The sequence below is a fragment of the Dromaius novaehollandiae genome, chromosome 4, assembly GCF_036370855.1.
Source record: "Dromaius novaehollandiae isolate bDroNov1 chromosome 4, bDroNov1.hap1, whole genome shotgun sequence".
Lineage (NCBI taxonomy): Eukaryota > Metazoa > Chordata > Aves > Casuariiformes > Dromaiidae > Dromaius > Dromaius novaehollandiae.
In genome coordinates, this window is record NC_088101.1 from 22,113,053 (window position 1) to 22,131,140 (window position 18,088).

Genomic DNA, 18,088 nt, shown 5'->3' on the forward strand with positions numbered 1-18,088 from the left:
GAAATTGACATTTCAATTGTCTAAAGCCAGATTTTCGTCCTAAACAAATGAGGAATGATCCATTCTCCTTCATAGTGAACACAGGCAATGTGATGGTTCCCAGTCATAAGGAATGCATGACACATCTCATTTTAAGTCCTTATTTGCCGTCACTTGCAGCTTTGCAGAAGTTTATCTACTCAGGCAAAAAAGTTTCCATCCTGGGAGTCTGTTTCAGGATAAAAATGTTCCTAAAAAAATCTATGAAAAAAAAAAAAAGGTTCAGAATGGGATTAGGGGAAGCCTCTGTCTCGTTAATATATATTGTGGTTTTGTCCTATTGGGAGTCATTTTATCTCATGTTATTTCAGGGTGATGCCTACACTGTTCAGTTAGTCTTCAGTACACACTTGGTGTTATTGCTTCACTGCCTGATAACTTGCCATCTTTATCTCTGTACATGTGAAAAGGAAAGATGTTAGTGGCATTAGAAGCCTCCCCCCAGATCCCCAGGAATGCACCCCAAACACAATCTGGAAGGATGATAGTGTAAGTTGGCTCACTTTCCTCTGATCTTTTTATTAAGACTGCTGTTTAATGCCAGTTTTGATGTGGACCAGGAACAGCCAACTTCATGAAAACCATTCATCATGGGATTAACTTTTAAGCACTCCTCAGTACTGAAGTGGTCTAGATTCAGACCAGTGAAGAGCCTTAGTTCCTTCTGACTAACCTCAATGTCCTACAATTTCAAGGCTTATGACCTTGACTTTTGAGGCAAGTACTGCAGCAGTCATTTTAAAGATGCAGTAAGCCCTTTTGCAGTGGAACCCTGGCCACCGTGAAATCTTCCTCCTCCAGCTGAGAGGTAAAAGCCTAAATGTAAGCAGGTGTCTTCTCTCTGCCTACTCCCTTGCCGAAAGGGGATGGTTCTAACCCTTTCATTCTACTAGTTACAAGCAGGAGCTCAGCCAAAGCCTAGAAGGAATTTCTGCACTTTGTAGATTGGGACCCTGAAGTCTGGGAGCCACTTGCTTTCCAGGTAAGAAGTTCGAATATGACTCCAGGATGAATTTTAAGAACACCTGAATACCAGATACTTGGTTTTGCTCACACCCAGAGCTGCACACCACTATTTAATTTTGAAGCACCCAGCTTTGAACTGCATACCTCCCCAGAGCTTCAGTTCATAGTTAGTCTTTTCATCAGTTTAGTTAGTCTTGTCTCAATTGCCCTGATTGGTCTGACCCTCACTGTGTGCCTGTTAGGTGTCTGTCAGCCACTCTTTAGTCTGTGTAGCAATGTTCACCTTACCCCCATGGCCTTTATCCAAACCAGTTTGGAATGGTTTTAGAAGAAAGTGAAAGACACCATGTATGGGAATTTCTCACTTCTATGTGAGCTGCTATGGGAAGCAGGGCAGCTGGGCTCCTGGTCCGTTAATAAGTCCCCTAGATAGTAATATGTTGTAAACAATTGTTTACTTGTAAATGAATTGTAAAAATATTTGCTACTCCTGCCCATATAGAAAGGAGACTTATTTTTTAAAAATCAGTTTAATAGCTTTGTAGTTTCATGGTCCCACAATTTTTGTGCAGCTTTGAGCTTTTTATTGATTAAAAACAAGTCTTATGCTATATTTAGCTGACAGAACAATGTGCATATTTTAAGGGGCATAATCTTTGTTAATATTGATTGTGCAAAAATATACTGTAATAAATGCAGAGAATGCACAGTTGGTATTTTGTTAGTCTATTAACAGTAGTTATTATATAAGAATAGTGAGTGTGCTATATATAAATTTATTGATTTTTTCACTTGAGAAAGAAATATGGAGTGAATTATTATTACTCTGATAGTCTGTATGGAAGTTTGCAGATGATAATCAGGGATACTGCTTAAAAACATAACCCAAATTACTGTCTTGTTGCAGTGCACCTCAAAAAAAAAATTTAGACTAAGATTTTTGCTATTCCCTATTTTTCTTGTCTACAAAAGAAAGTTGGGCCCAGTTCCACATAGCCTTTATGCAGTGTGTGTGCCAGATAGTGAGTTAAGAAGAAACTTGTATTTTAAATGGTTCTTGAAAGGCAGCCATTTAAAAAAGGAATCAATAAACTAAATACAGCCAGATGCTGAACATCTCACTGGAGACCAAAAACACTAATAATTCTGGGAGACTCAAGGATCCCTACAGTATTTGTATGAAATAATAATAGAGTTCAACCTTATTTCCACCAACTTCAGTGTTGCTCATTAAAGGTTTCAGCAGAGACCTGGATACAGTCTCATTCAAGTGAGGTGTTTGGAATTAAAATACAGATAAAAGGAAAAAGGTTAATCCAGGTCAAGGGAACAGACCAAAACTGGGATTGCATAAGATTATAGTGTCTTTCCTCATTTCTCCAGTGGTCAGCAGCAGTTAGTCTTAAGTAACATTCTTTTCCACAAAATCTCCTAAATCAGAGCCTAAACATGGCATTAACTGTCCATTCTTTGCCTTTGTCTGTATCCTTAAGGTCACTATACAATGATTTTTGACCTCTAAGACAATTTTATTTGCCTAAACCCGAAAGCATAGTAAACAACACATCTGAGGGACTCAGATATAGATGAACACAGCTCCTACTGCTTAATGTATGTTGTTTTTATAATAGTTTTTTTTCTCCTTTGTCATGCCTAATAATGTTTATCAATTGTGGGAAGTGAGTGCATCAAAACACAGTATAAGCCCATTTTCATAATAGCAAGGGAACCATGGCCCCAGAGCTGAACACTACCAAATGCTGAGACAGCTGAAAATGGATCTGATTTATCTTGTGGCTGGATATAGTAATAAACCAAGCCTAAAGTCTTGGTCTGGCCAGTGGTTCCCTACTCTTCTTCTGCATCCCATGCAACATTCCCCCAAAGCACAAATGCAGAGCTTCATGGCTGAGGATACTGTTACATTAAAGAGTGATAGTGAGCAATCAGGAACATTTGGTTCTGTTCCTCACGCCACTACTCATGGTGTGGTGCCAGGCAAATTACTCAGCAGGTCCTTGGAAGTTTCCTACCCATTTAAAAAAAGAGAAAAAGAGAGCAAGACAGAGAGAAAAACAGAGAATGGCATAAGTATTCTTGACTGTTAGTGAAGTGTGGGGTTTTTTTTTTTTGATCTTTGAAAGATGTTCCCATAGAAGTGCTATTCTTATCATAAAGAAAGCTAGCATTAAAATCAGTGGATTTGTAATCAAGCTGATTCAGATTTACATTTCTTGCTGCTTCAGAACTGGACTGAGGCCTGGTTAAAGTGAACATAGGCTTAGCACAGTTAGTATTAACTCCTTTTATACCAAATCTGAATCTAACCCCATTCTCACATTTTTATGTGCACAGAGTGGTTACTGTGTACCTTAACTCAATATTTTATTTCTAAATGATGTTAACTAATCTTTCGGGGTGAAATTCAGTCCTCTGTCTACAGCCTGTTCCCGACAGAAGTCCAACTTAAATCCTAAAACTGTTAAACTGGGCTAGCTTTTCACATATAGGTGAATTCATTCTCTGTTTATATGTGTAATGATAAGCAGACCCAGTTCTACGATTTTAGAAATGCTTTACAGAACAGGAATACTGAAGCTCTACATCAGGAGGCTTCAATAAGCAAAACATAGGTATGTTTGCTGCAGTGTGTATTTTAGGATGAAGAGAGCATTAGAAGCACTCTAATGTATCAGTGCAAGGTCTTCTGATCTACGCTAACACAAAGCCTGCAGTGTGAAGTCTGGTTCAAGAGTCTTTTCAATTAAAAATTTCAATCAAACCTGTAATGTGTAAGCTGGGTTATGCGAATGTGCTGTATACCACCCAGCTTGCGGTGAGCAAAGGAGGTAAAGGTGGCTGGGTTCTTTAAACAGTTAGACCTAACAAATGACACATTTTGAAGTCTTAGGAAAGAATGTGTGTTAGAGTGCACTAATATTGGCAAACAACAGAAGAGAAATGGATACGGCCAAAAGTTGGCAGATCTTCTCTTGGAATGTAAAGGGAAAAAAAAAAGCAGCCAAGAATAAAAAGGTTAGGTGTTATTCTTTCCACATGTGTTTATAGAAAAGGGATAGATTTCACATTTCACCTTTTTCCTGTTTAATGTGTTTTTTTTCTTCTGGTTTGGTTTTTGCTACTTCTTTCACAATCCATTGTTCTATTACAAGTCACTCAACCTTACGTTTATATGGCTTTGTAATCTAGGTAATATTCTTCTGCCTCTCATTTGCAAAATCAAAGGGTCATATTTAGTACACTATTAAGCATTTGCATTTATCTGCTGTATCTTGCATGCTATGCATAGATAACAAGCATCCACAGTCTCTTTATTCCAAAACATGGAGGCCAAACAAATGCCCAAAAGGACAGGAAGCCTCTTAAATGAGAATAGGTTTCAAACCTCATCATCATAAAAATAAGAGTGAAATGGGAAGTTTTATTTGTTGTGTGAACGCGTCAAAAGCGGGAGAAGAAATGAAGAAATAGTTGTTAAAGGTAATGATTCATAAGGACTTCCCAAAGACAAATCTAAATCACCTCACATGTGACATAAATTCATGGAAACTCTTCTTTACAGACCTCTTTCTATCATTTCCATATGTGAAATTACTATGTGTGGTGCAATAATTTGTGATACTTTTGAACGTATGTTTGTGTGTTTCTGTTTTTACATTAGCATGTAGTAAAGTAGTTTAAGGATTTTAACAGAACTAATTATGTTGTACTAGTAACCAAGGAATATATCAGAGAACTATCACAAAGTTGAATGTGGTGTTCAGAACTAAGTTTTTGCCAGAGATGAAGAGTCTCATCCTTGGCCCAGCCTGTGGTTGAATGTGGCCCACATACTTCTGTGGGATCAGTTCACCTGCGTATGCCAGCCTCTGAAATGTTCTCTGGGCCCTGAGTTAGGGGACACTTGAGGAGAGGGATAGCTCTGGGCAGGGCAGTGATAGAGCTACCCTGCAACCTATATCCACGCTGGATAGCACTTTACACACCTCCACACTGTTGCACTCAAGCAAGGAGAGAATGTACATCAAATGTCGATAGCCTTCTGTGGGTTACTTGTCTGAACTATATTTACTTACTCTATACTATCTAGCTGACTGTGTGACAACCTAGTCCCATTGAAACACACAGATTTATGTAACAAGACCATCTGTTTTCACCACCACTACAGTGAAGAAGCAATATCAATTGACACTTGCTCAAATAGGAACTTCAGATATTTCCAGAAATGTAAAACTTTAATTTAGCATTTTTCATCGTATCAGATGAAAGGAACCTAACATTGAATTGCTTCAATATTTCAGATGTTAGATGAATGAGGTATCCATCTACTCATAATCTGAGCTGTAGGATACATTTTTCTTTAAAACTCCAAAAGGCAAATACAATTGTGTGTGTCAATTTGTCTTCTTGGCTGCTGAAAAGAGAAGTGATGGTAAGTTTGCAGCAGCATCTGCATAATGCTGAATGGATACAATCAGTGCTGCAAAAACTGAGAGGCCTGGTAAATCTATGTAAGATTTCCAGTTACAGCTCCAACATGGCAGAATGTGAGCTTTTGTTTGTTTATTTTTTCAGATCTATCAATGTCTTGCAGAACTTTGCAGATCCCAAGGGTCTAGGTAAGCTTCAGAGTGTCATCTGAAGGTATGGTATCTTGGTTGATGAAAGGAATTTTCAAGATTCCCTTGAAATATCTGGTGAACCCTACTGGAGCTTGTGGTTTCTCATAACTCTCAAATTATTTTTAGGTTTTAAGAATGTTTGCATTCACAAAAGCTTTCTTCCTATAGTTTAAAAACCCCATTTTTTTCCTTGGGGAGGGTTTTGGGCTCTATTTTTTTTAATCACATTTCTAGTTGAGGGCATGCCTCTGCTGGATGGTAGGAGCACAGCAAAACCTCAAAAAAAAACCAAAAAACAAAAAACAAAACCCTAACAGATTGAAAGAATGAGTGAATGTTAGATATATAGCATAACACTCACAAAAAGCCCACATATGAAAATCTGTTTATTTACTAGCAGAGCTGATCAATTGAAAATTACTAAATGTTATGTTTAAAATTGCCTATGCAACATTAATTCAGCCCCCTTGTGCATTATATTCATTTGTTTCCTTTCTCCCTCTGGATTTTTGCTTCACTCATGAACGAAACAATTTTAAATGGATTGACACTAGAATATGAGTGTGGTGCTAAATCCCCATTGTATTCTAGCAGCAAAATCCCTATTGTGGTTTTAGAACAAAGTGTAAATTCATTAAAACTGAATCTTGGCAAGCATTAACCTACTTTCAGATGTAACTTGACTGTCAAGGTCTTGTCTCTAGAAAATGTGCCTGCTTCACAAAACTAACACCATTTTGAAAACTATTAGCAGTGATGGATACTGTTTGTTTTGTCTCTTTGTCCTGCTTTACTCCTGCTGTTTAAGTCACTCTGTCAGGAAGCCTCAAAAAAGTGGAATGCCCCCAAAACATCACCAGACTCCAAACCTCTATGCCTGCTGTGCTTAGCCCTCAGTTACGGGCAATGAATTTTTTGCCTTTATAAAGACCGTAGGATCTGCTCACATGTGAGTTGCAGAATTTACACACAATGGGTTTAGGAAAGGATGGAGTTCCAGCTATAACTGTGAATTTCCTGACTTCTAATTAAAACCAGATGCTTAGTACTGTTATAACACAGTTTTATAGGTGAATACAGCAATATTTTATTTCATAAATTTGTGCTTTACAGCAAATCTAATGGGAATTGTAAAGTAGTACCTGACAATATCAATGTTTAAATGTCCCAGTGTAGCATGTTAAAACAATAGCAATTCTTTCCTCATGACACAGCAGAGGTGCAAATCCATGTGCGGATACTCTCTGTAAAATGTGTCAAATGCAAGAGAGAAACAGTCTCTCAGGACAACATTTCAGAGCCAAATGCAGTCTCTTCTGGGACATCTTTACAGATCGATTTCTCAGGGCTATGAAAAATAAATGTAAACAGTCTTGCAAAAGCCTGTCAGCATTTGTGCCACTGCATTATATATAACTTCTGCCCATTCATGGTAGAAAGAAATGCCACAGTGTGTCATACAGACTTCTCTATGTTACATGCAAAATGTTGCACCATGTCAATGGGATTTCAAAGAAAATCTTGTCCAGTTCATCATTTGCTTTCATGGAAAGAAGTAATTGCACATTCAGATCCTTCTCCAATGGGAAAATGTCATGTAAAGAACTGTTCTTTTGTTTTTGTTTGGTTTGGTTTGGTTTTTCCTGTCTCCCTGCTCTGGGAAGGTATCCAGGCAGGCAGCAAGAGTAATAGGCAGCAAGAGTAATAGAGTAACAAAAAAGTTGAGGGACACACGCCATGCCAAAACTGGTGGAGCCATCTGGCAGCCGTCACTTCAGCTGCTCTCTCCTAGCCTGACCTGCTCATGCCAGTGCCAAACCTAACAGCTCATACAGGAAGTAGGGATGCTCTGATTGTTTCAGGTCAGCTTGAGCTTGGTACCTCAAGTTTTCACCCTTTTTTGCCTTTTAGCAGGGGGAACTGGCCATCTCTGGGGTAAACTAGGGCTAAGCCTACTGTACAAACAGTGGTCAGAGAGCCATGAGGTGTAATTTGTAGCTGAAATAGCTGTACGGACAAAAATTCCTGGTGTGAGTGCATAAACACAAACAAATCTTACCTTTAATCGAGGCTAGGTTTCAGAACTGCAGTGGTCATAATTTTGTAGGGCTTTTCACCTGTAAAGCTCAAGTCCTAAATTAGGTGTTATGTTTCTATTCCATTTTACAGCTGAAATAACTGAGAAGGAAGGAGCTGGAATGGGTTAGTGCCTACAACCTGTCTCCTGATTAGTGTGCCAGAAGTCCATCTTTCTATAGGGAGTGCAAATGAAGGCATTATATGGATGAAGGTCTGGATCATCCTGGGCAAGGTCCATCACTATAACCTTTAGATCTATGGGGAAAAAATGTTCTCTTAAATTAGATCTATTTGGTGTTTGTGAAGACATATGGAGTGAGAATACTGGAAACCACATGCCTGCATTTATCTGAAGGTTGGGGATTACCTTCCTGACAGGTGAGAAAGAAGTTGTCTCAAATCCTGTTCAAATGTTTCCTTTGTTTCAGTAAATCTTGGAAGAGAGACAAATTATAACAACTATGTAATTTTGACATGAAAAACAGTCCAAAAGGGCCTGAAATGAAACCACAAATTCACTTCAGTTAAGCACAGAGATTAAGAATGGTTCTCTTGCAAATGATCTACTCTTGCATGTTGAAATGCCAAAGCTTGGTGTCTCTCTGTCCCTCTCTCTGTCCCTCTCTCTCTCAATTGGAAAAAAGGTCATCCCTCCCCCACCTCATTAACTCTGTCAGTCTCCAGTGATATTAAATCTCTCCTCCTAGTAGTTTAAAGCAAGCCTTTTAAAGCATTTTAAGCATAAACTGATGTAAACTTGTTGAGAGTTCTGTATCAAGTCACTGGTGGTGGTAAGAGTAGGAGCTCAAGGAGGGGATTGTCATTTTCTGTCAAACTCTTTTTGACTTTGACCCTAACACAGAAAATATGGCCTAAGGGACTACATGCACCCGTGTAATCCAGAAACTTTCTCTTCCAGTCCCAGGTGAGTCACTTTATTGCTCTCTTATTTTGGACAATGCAGTGCTTTATCTGTGTCTCTTTCCTCACATCTGTCTGTATCTCCTGAGACAGTGAGTTCTTTGGATGCTTGGGACTTCTGGTATCCTGCTCTTGCACAGTACCTACTTACACTGTGCACTGCAGTGGCAAACACAGAAATAGCCAGTTTCACCAGTTCACCACCACCTCTAAATGAGCTTGGATCCAGACAAGACAACTCTGTCAGTGTGGCAGACTTGTGCACAGGGTCAGACCATGCCACTTCTGGGTTGTGACTGGGCAGGAGAACCTGTGTGGTGCTTCAACATTGTATGGCTTAAAGATGCCTTAGCTGCTCTGGAGAAATTACCCGTAAGTGATATTAATAAAAAATAACATTTTTAACAACGCCACACATAAAATGTATGACGTTGCTGTACAATGCAGCCCTAATGATTATCTAGAAAGTACCACATGAGTTTTTCGTTCATCCTCCACTGAAGCTGACAGAAATGTTCTTAGTAGGAAAGAGGTGTACCACTGAAATAGCTGTGAAAATTCCCCATCTAAATGACCATTTGCACTAGCTCATTAGTCCTGTAGCATATTCTAATTCCGTAAGAAACATTAATATACTACAGTGGCAGCTGACAGTCACTGCATTTTTTAGTAGTATGTAGACTGTCACATCATTGCTCTCAACATGAGAAAGTGACAGCACTCTAAGAATCCCAGAAAGCTGGGGTTATTTCATCATCCTCTCCTTCCCTACTGAAGGTCTCTTTCCTTTATGTAGTAACATTTGAGTTGGAGAGCAGAGATTTGCTGTGCTGGGGATTTAAAGTTGATTTTGATGCAGTTGGAATCAGTGACAGACTTTCTAACAGTAATGCCAGAGCAACTTTGTAACCACTTTATTTGTATTTTCTACATTTCTGATATCATCCTTTAAGATGTTCTGGGGAAAAATAAACCAAAACCAACCATAAAGTTCCTATATAAGCAAAATAGGATGTTAGATTAAACAGTCCACTGGAGCTGACTGAAAGCTTTGCATTAACAAGCTAGCCTTTTGTTGAATGGGTTGGAAATAGTGCAAGGAGGAATTTTCAAAACAAGGCAGTAGTTCTGTGAGTTCTGTGCAGGCTTCGGGAGGGAGGAAGGGAGGGAGAGAGGGAAGTCGCTCCTCTTTTATTATCTGATGAACATTAGTCCCTTTGGTCAGACTGCTAGGCGCCTCCTGGAGCTTAACCTCAGATTAACATCTGCTTCATTTCAGTGTCTGTCTGATAGTGATATCAATAAACATCATCTTCTTACAGTAAAAACTGATAATTAAATCTATGCCTGCTGACTCATTATCTATTGTGCCCTGGGGAATAATTGTGGATGATGAAGATTTAACAGATAAAAATACTTTATATTTGACTGAATAATGAGTATGAAGCTGTTGTCAGCATGATCAGGGGCTCATCACATATAGCTAAATTTATCTATAGATGATATAAAGTGCAGGAAGAGGCAGACTGAACTTCCTCATGTTGGTTTAGACCTGCTCTAAATGCGTGAAGTCCCACTGACTTCAGTAGGTTTAGATGTCTTACATCAAGGCTGTATCTACATGTTTGATCTCCCCCCCCCTTTTCTGCTTTGCAAAGATTAGTGGCATCTGTGAAAGACTGATTTGAAGGGAAAACACAAGTTAGCATGGTGTCACATTGCACATAAATTTATAACTAAGAGCTTTTGCACTGTCTAGTAGGCAAATCTACTGTCAGGCTTTATTTGGACAGACCTGCTTCTGAGCTGAAAAAAAGAAAAGAAAAAATCCCAACTTTCCTCTAGATTTTCCAGTGGTGTCTGGTAAATAGTGTCCTGAACTGAGGGGCCTGTACCTCCAATCAGTGATGAGGAGTAAGGAATGCCCTGAAGGGAAGTGTTAGGCACAAAATGCTTTGAGTGAGGAGAGGGCTGACAAGCACTTTCTAGTATTACGTGCGAGGCCCTGTGAGGAATGGTGTGTTTCAGTGAGAAGCATTTGGTAGTTTACCTTCAAGCCGGCAGAAATATCTATCTTGTCCTCACCGCAGTAGCGCCTGAGCACTGTGCTAAAACCTGCAAAAGACCCCCAGTAGTGTTGCTGAGTAGTGGTCCTGTCAGGTTCCAGTTGTTACTCACACTGGTTTCTACAGTTGGCATAATGATGAACCAGAGAAGACTATGGACTAGAGAGGACTCAGTCCCCAGCATTGGAAAGATTTATGTAGGTGTTTCACTTCATGCACTGCCAGCAGTTTGGAGGCTGGTGCTGCAGGCAAGATCAGCGCCTTTGGGTTGAGAGCTTTTGGTTTGTTTGTTGAGAAGACAGAATGGGGAAAGGAGAGATAAAGGCAAAAAAAATTAAAGCATTTAATATGGCTTTTTTAAACAACCAGCCTACATATTTGTGTATTTTGAAAAAGTCACTGTCAAGGAATGAAAATGCAAAGAATGACTCAAAACAATGGTATAGTAATGCAACACTGCCATAAACAAGTGAGAATTAGACTTATTTTTTGAATTTTATATCAAATTCAGTCCTGCTCGTTTGGGAAAAACAATGCAGTAGGGGCTGTTAAACTGGTTTGCATAAGCACTAATTTTCAAATAAGTAAAAGTGTAAAAGAAAGGCTAAAATATTTCAATCTCGTGCACGTTTATCTTCTTCAATCGATCTGTTAAAGAATGGTTCGTGCAATTCATCTAATGTCATTACTTCTGGAGATGGACCAAGAGACATAATTTGATTCTTCTGTGATTTAGATACCATGTCACTCACCAGCACTAGGATTTGGGCTCACTTCTGGAATGTGATGTGCTGGGCTTTGGGAGTGTTGGCTCCGCGTGGCGTAAGCTGGTACACAGGAAATGTACCTTTTACTTTGGGATCTGGTCTGCAGCCCAGATCACTGAGCCAGTCTCATAACTGAAACTCCCCCTGAAATCTTTGAGTGTCTAATCTGAAGGTCTGAATTTGGTGCAGCTTGAATTGTTTATAAGTGAGGACATTTAAATGCCTTTGCTAGACATTCCTAACTGATCGCGCTGCAGTCAAAGTTTATTTAGGTTTAATTAAAAAAAAAAACAAAAAAAAAACACTACCCCCTCCTGCAACCCCAGAGTTTTGCACTACCACTGACTGTTATAAGATTAAAGCAGGCATAGGTGAAATATCACAGTGATCTCATGTGAGAACCCACAAAAGGGGGATTTGGGGACTCATATTTAAGGAATCTTTAGAGAGCTGAGATAAATTGTTTCTACTTTAGCTCATCTCTATCATTAAAACAGGAGAATTTATCTTAGATTAATATGTATCATTTTGTGAAATGCTGATCCCATTAAAATTAAAGGCAATTTGACCCTTGATCTTAATGAGCTATCATTTCAGTTATTTAAATAATTTCTATTTTAAAAATGATTTATTTTTAGCTGTATGTTCAATGTGACTGTATATCCAACACAGAGAGTCAACTGGTGGTCAATAACATATCGCAAGGTTTTACCTAACACTTCAAACTGAGGCCTAGCTGGCAGTGAAATGGGGGCATGAGGAAAGATAATAGGCTACATTAATCAAAGTTTTCATTGACAGGACAAATTTCTTTTGCTGAGGTTTGGGCTAAAAGCTTTTGCTTCACTTTTCCAATGTGAACAGTCCCTGTGGTTCAGCCATCTGCATTAACCGATTTAGCTGCCCAAACATGTCTGTTGAGAGAATGGAGAAAACCTTCCTCTTACCTTTTTCCCCAGAGGAGAGAGCACACTTGAGCTTTGTTTGGCTTAACCTGTTTATAATTGTAATTTTGCATTAGGAAAAGAAACTTTGTTTAGGGATAGGTGGCAAAGCTTTGGGGAGACTGTGTGTGGTCTCACAGGGTCTGAATTTCGATTATGCTTGTTGTTGATTGAGTGATCTCCCTTCCCTCAGTGATGCCTTGAGTGACTTGAAGGAAACCAGCAGTTCATCCACTGCGTTGCTTTGAGCATACAGGGGGCACCTTTCTGTTTTGGCTCTCAGTAACCAAGTTGTGTGGACCTCGCTGCATGTTTGGGCCTAGATTTCCTGACCTGGAAAGTGGGAATGGGGTACCTTGGAGGAATACTGTAGGAATTAAGTTCCCATCCTGTCCTACTTGTTGAGTCTGAGACTCAGACAAGAGTTTCTCTTCTTACGTTCCCCTTCAGCTAGGGCCATGTCCTATTGGCTTGCGATGCAGATGCATGCACCCAGTGAGGGTAATTAGCAGGTCCTTTAAACTGGCATGCAAGGCCATAGCACTGCTTTACAGCCTAGAGAGGGATGACTTCTGGTCAGAGACTGTTTTGAAGAGCTTGTGAGAGATGCAGCCTTTGGCTTGACTGAATACTGTGGGCTCTTCCCCTCACATGTAACCTGGTGGGCTAGAGGCAGCTGGTCCGCATGCGGAAGGACTTACTGCCCATCTGCCTCTGGCACAGGGGTCCTGGACCATGTGCCAGGCACAGAGCTGGCTGATACAATGAAGCAGAAGAAACTCAAACAGCTTGGATTAATTGAGTAATTTGTGCATGTTGCTTTGAACATATAAAGAGCTATAAAATACCAATTAATATTACGAGGTGTCTAACAGCCCTCTTTAATTTAGTGTGCTGTTTTCTTTAGTGTGCATTTGTAAAGAGCTTCTGGCAAAAGGGACTGTTATTGTTAACATTCAGAAAGGAAAATTTGGAGTTACATGTCCTATGTTGTCTTGGAATAATTATAGCTAACTTGCCTGATTAATGTGAGACAAAAATTAATGGAGCAGGGCTTACATTAATGGAGCAGAGCCAGCTCATAGCCTTTGCTCTCTGAGCCCTTTAGAAATTTCTAGAAGCACACAGATTCCCCAGAAACCCTAAATGTATTTTAGCTACATTTCTTAAAGGAATGGTAGCTCAGTGTGCAATATTATTGGCCAATATTTATAGAGAAAACACTTCCATCCAAACTCTTAAGTGCTTTACTGATGTTAATGAATCCTGGCTGAGGAGAAACATTATTTGTATTTATGAATAGTGCATCTAAGGCATAGAGAGAGTGAATTATTTTCATGAGTTAATGCAGTAAGTCTATTGCATATGCCCAAACAGGAACCAGAGGACTGTTGCGAGGAGGCCTCGTCTGGTGCTGATACTTCTCTCCCTGGAGCCTCACACAATACGGCAATCTCTGCTTGGTAGAGGCCCCTTAGGAATCAGGGCCAGCTCACACGGGTTAAGGTAAGGGAGCTCTAACTTGCACCTGGATCCAGGGGCTAGCATAGTTATTTCACCTGCACTGTTGCAAGATTTAATTTTCCTACAACACTAGCAGAAAGGCACTAATGTTCAGTCCGTGTAAGATGCTCTTCTATGTGTCTATGTTGTCTAAAATTGGGTGGGTGGGTTCTAAACTGTTCATGTGGCTGAACAGCACTCATATTAGCTGTACTGACATTAACCCTCTTATGTCTTTCTTTCCTCATCTCCAGCGCTCTCACAACTAAAATATAAATGACAATCTTTTTCAAAGGTCTTGCTTCTTCTGTGGCCTTCTTCTGCAGATTTTAAGGTGCGTTTTTGCTGCTTTCGATTGTTTCTGGTTGGGTTGGAGCTTCCACAAACAGGCATAGAGGAAATGCTCGTGATACCAGAATTTATCTAAACTGGGAGCACTTCCCAGCTGCTAGGTCTTGTGCTTGTCTTGGCCAAAACTTGATGCGATCTCTCAGTGAGACCAGCATGCACCCATACTGCTAGCACCCTGGCATCCAAGTGATGAAAACCGAAGTGCACAGGACAGACAGGAGTTGTGGCAGACCTCAACCAGGTCCCTGTGTGGATAGTCAGGACAACATGACCCCAGGCCATGCAAGTAGCACATCTGGCAGATAGTACAAATATAGCCAGAGAGTCCCTCAGTAGCAACTTGCTGAAACTGAGTTTGGTCTCCAGGCCTTTGTTTTTTTTTTTTTTTTCCCTTTTTTTTTTTTTCTTTTTCCTGCGCTTGAAGCATATTTGAGGAAGTTTGTGTGTTTGTTAGATCACGGAAAGGTGGTAGGATCACAGTCCATGAGTGAGTGCCTAGAAAGTGAATGGCATAGGTTCTCTTCCAGCAGGTGGTTTTCAGTGATCAGTAAGAATTTCCTTTCTGAATCAAAGGGGAAATAATTTGTAAATCATTGTTATCAAGAAAGTAAATATTTTTATATATATATATTTATATATATATATATGCTGTCCAAGGTTCTTGGATTACTGTTTTAATTTTTGCATCTGGAACACAGCTAGAGAGGGGAAAGGATTGCTCTGAAGCAGCAGCAAGCTCAGTAAAGATAATGTCATCTCAGGTACACTTCCCTTTGGCTTTATACTAGAAACTGTTTTCTCCCTTGTTTTCTACTTTGCTTTACCTAAGCAATAAACATGCTCAAGATCTACAACTAGCGTGTCAAAGTGCACAAATTCAGGTTGCAAATGCAGGAATTTATTTTTCCAGTGAAGCTGTAAAATAATGTACTGTTAAAAACCCTAGCCCTTATCTAGAGCTACCACGTGGTTGTTTCTGATATATGGCAATTCACCAGCTATATGCAAGACTGGGAAACAAACCTGCTGCCTCAGCACACCTTGGAAATGTTAATTGTTTAAAGGACAGCCACAATACTGCTGCCAGATGGTGCCATTAAACAAAGAGCTGTGAACTGATTCATGTAAGGTAAAAACTATGCAATGTTTCTCCCAAAGCTCACATCAAATCTTTTGGGAAGCATTGGGAGAACTTGGCAATTTGACATATCTCTGAGAATGTGCATAGCAACAGCCTTGACTGTGCTAGGGAATTTGTGCAGAATTTTCTCTTTTTGGGAGGGAGATATCTGCAGCAACTTTTCCAGGTTGCCTTCACCCCAAATTTCTACTGTGCTACTAACTATAATCACACTGAAAGGTGTGAAAATTTGGGTGAGGATCTTCATAGGTTTTTCTCCATCCCTGGTAGTATATATTTTCCCCAAACTACTGACTGTGAAGGAATTTGATTAAATGTGTACAAGAGGAATAGAAAATAGATCCATTGCTTTATTGTGACAAGTATGAAGGTAAAGAGAGAAAGAAGTGATTTAATTTCTATACCAAAGTGTGTAACTGGAAAAAAGAATGAGGATTTTGGAGGGCTGATTTAGAAAAAAAAAATTTATACAGAAAAAGTTGAAGATTCATGTTCAAAACCAAAATGTGGCCACAGTTAGTTCTTAATCTTCTGGGCTAGTAGGAAATAAACTGTGTAAAGTGAAAACACAGATAATACCGATGGTTTAAATTGGGCTAGCCACAAATTATATATGCTCACCTTTGAAAATTTTGTAAAGAGATTTTGGTAGAGATAAGGATCTGATAGGCCCTAAACCTCCTTCTATGAGGTGCAAGTAGCAGGGTAGAGACTGATGCAAAGGCTGGGGCTCTATGTCATGTTGATCTGAGTGGTGGCCAAAGGCTTTTGTGGGAAAGGAGACCCAACTGAGCTACAACCTTGGATAATCCATCCATGGATAACCAAGAGTTAACTGTAATTGTAACAAAGCTATCTAAAACTAGTTGTTTAGTTTACCAAGAAGTTCAATGTTTCTTAAGATCTCAGTGTGCATATCTTGCAGAAAGGCCAGGAGATTGGACTCCAAACTCTGTTAGAAGAATGCTATGTTGTTTTCCTTTTCAAGAGAATTGTGTGCTATGGTTTGTTTTTAGGCATTTGTCTTCAGTGCTAAAATTTCCTTTCATTTTACTGAGTAAACCCTTTAAAAATGAGGTTTTATGTAAATTTAATTGTGATATAACAGCTGTTGTTTAGTTTTCCAGTCAAAAATACATACATTAAAACAAAATAAAACAAAAAAAACCCCAAGCAGTAGCATTTAAATAAAGAAGAAAACCAGCATGCATCCAAAGGAGGTGTCATTCCAGATATGTGTGAAGGCAAGCTCTGTGGAATATTAATAAGGATCGCTGTGGAATATTAATAAGGATCGCTGTTTTTTTCATGTGTTAGTTTTGTCCAATATTTGATATAATCAGGAATCCAGAAGCTGTTTAACTTGAGCCAGTAAAATAAATACATATTGGAGTATAATGCTGATAGGTATTCAGGATCTAATGTATATCTTCTAATATATAGGGGAAACATATATGTCTGGACTACTGGGTTAATCTTTTCACCTGGACCAGTCAACAAGCCTTCCTATTTCATCTGGAGGAGACTGGTAAAAATACTGTAATTTAATCATAAAGATTTTGACCTTTGTAATATCAATGAAAGGCTTTGTTGCTTGCCTTAGGGTGTATAGCTGCATGCTAGAAAGTGGGCAGAGCATAAGTATGTTTTGTGTGTTTCCATAAGCAAACTTTATAGGGACAAATATTTGAAAAGAGTTAAATTCAAACTCTGACAGAAACGTATTCAGCAAAACAGAAATGTATATTTGCGACACAATTGTTTTTGCTCTCCCAGCCAAGGACTAGAATAATTCCCAAGCATGGCCAATAGTAGCTGAGGAAATTTCACTTTAGAATATTAAGTATTTATTTACAAGGTGACTCAGTAGATAATTATACATGTGCTTACTGAAATAATTGGTAAATGAGAGAGTTGTGTAGATTTTCAAGGATGGCATTTACAGCTAAAGTTTTCGAGACTGAAAGAATTCTCTCTACAATGGTAGAACAAGAAATACATTTGAGGAAATTGTAGTTGGTCTCAAATATTCTGTAAACTGAGACTCTCACATCACTGGATGCATTATTTGTTGACAAGGAGTTGTTCAGCTCCAATTATGGATGAAAGACAGAACTTAAACTAATGAAAAATTACACAGACCCATAACTGTAAAGCTTGAAATTCAACTTAGGTGAAAGCTCACAACTGAAAAAGAGCTATTTCCACGTGGCTGAATTGAGATAACAATTTAGAATGAGATTCTTTTGACACAGCCTTGGTCTGAACAAATTATTGCTTGGAGGGAACGAATGGAACAAATTTGCAGAGTATATAGGAAGAAGGAAAAGACAAAAGGTTAAAGTTAGCTGCACTATTCTGAACTTCAGCAAATGCTTTGGAGATCAAGTAGTTGAGTTGTGGGGGAAGCTTTGGTCATATCCTCTTTTACTTGATGTTTCTTTTGTCTCCCATTTCAAGAACTTTTTAAAAAGAACTCAGGATATGACATGTTATCTAATATATCTGACCAAGACTCGTGAGGGTTTTTTGGTCAAAGTAGATGAGATTTAAAAGCACACTGAAGTAGATTTTGCTTATCAGTTTGTTCTCTAGTTGAGTTCTGAGATCAAGCTGGCAGGCAGAGACATTGACTAGAACAGCAAAATAGAAAACAGTACATATTCTT

General features: G+C 39.1%; 1 long non-coding RNA gene across 1 annotated transcript; it reads left to right on the top strand.

Moving 5' to 3' along the window:
- Nucleotides 1-742: 742 nt before the first annotated feature.
- On the top strand, nucleotides 743-14,256 carry LOC135328379 (uncharacterized). The gene is made up of 5 exons (XR_010389209.1): nucleotides 743-1,021; nucleotides 5,602-5,645; nucleotides 7,818-8,105; nucleotides 13,803-13,931; nucleotides 14,183-14,256. It is a non-coding gene; the product is annotated as an uncharacterized LOC135328379 (long non-coding RNA).
- The last annotated feature ends 3,832 nt before the right edge of the window (nucleotides 14,257-18,088 follow it).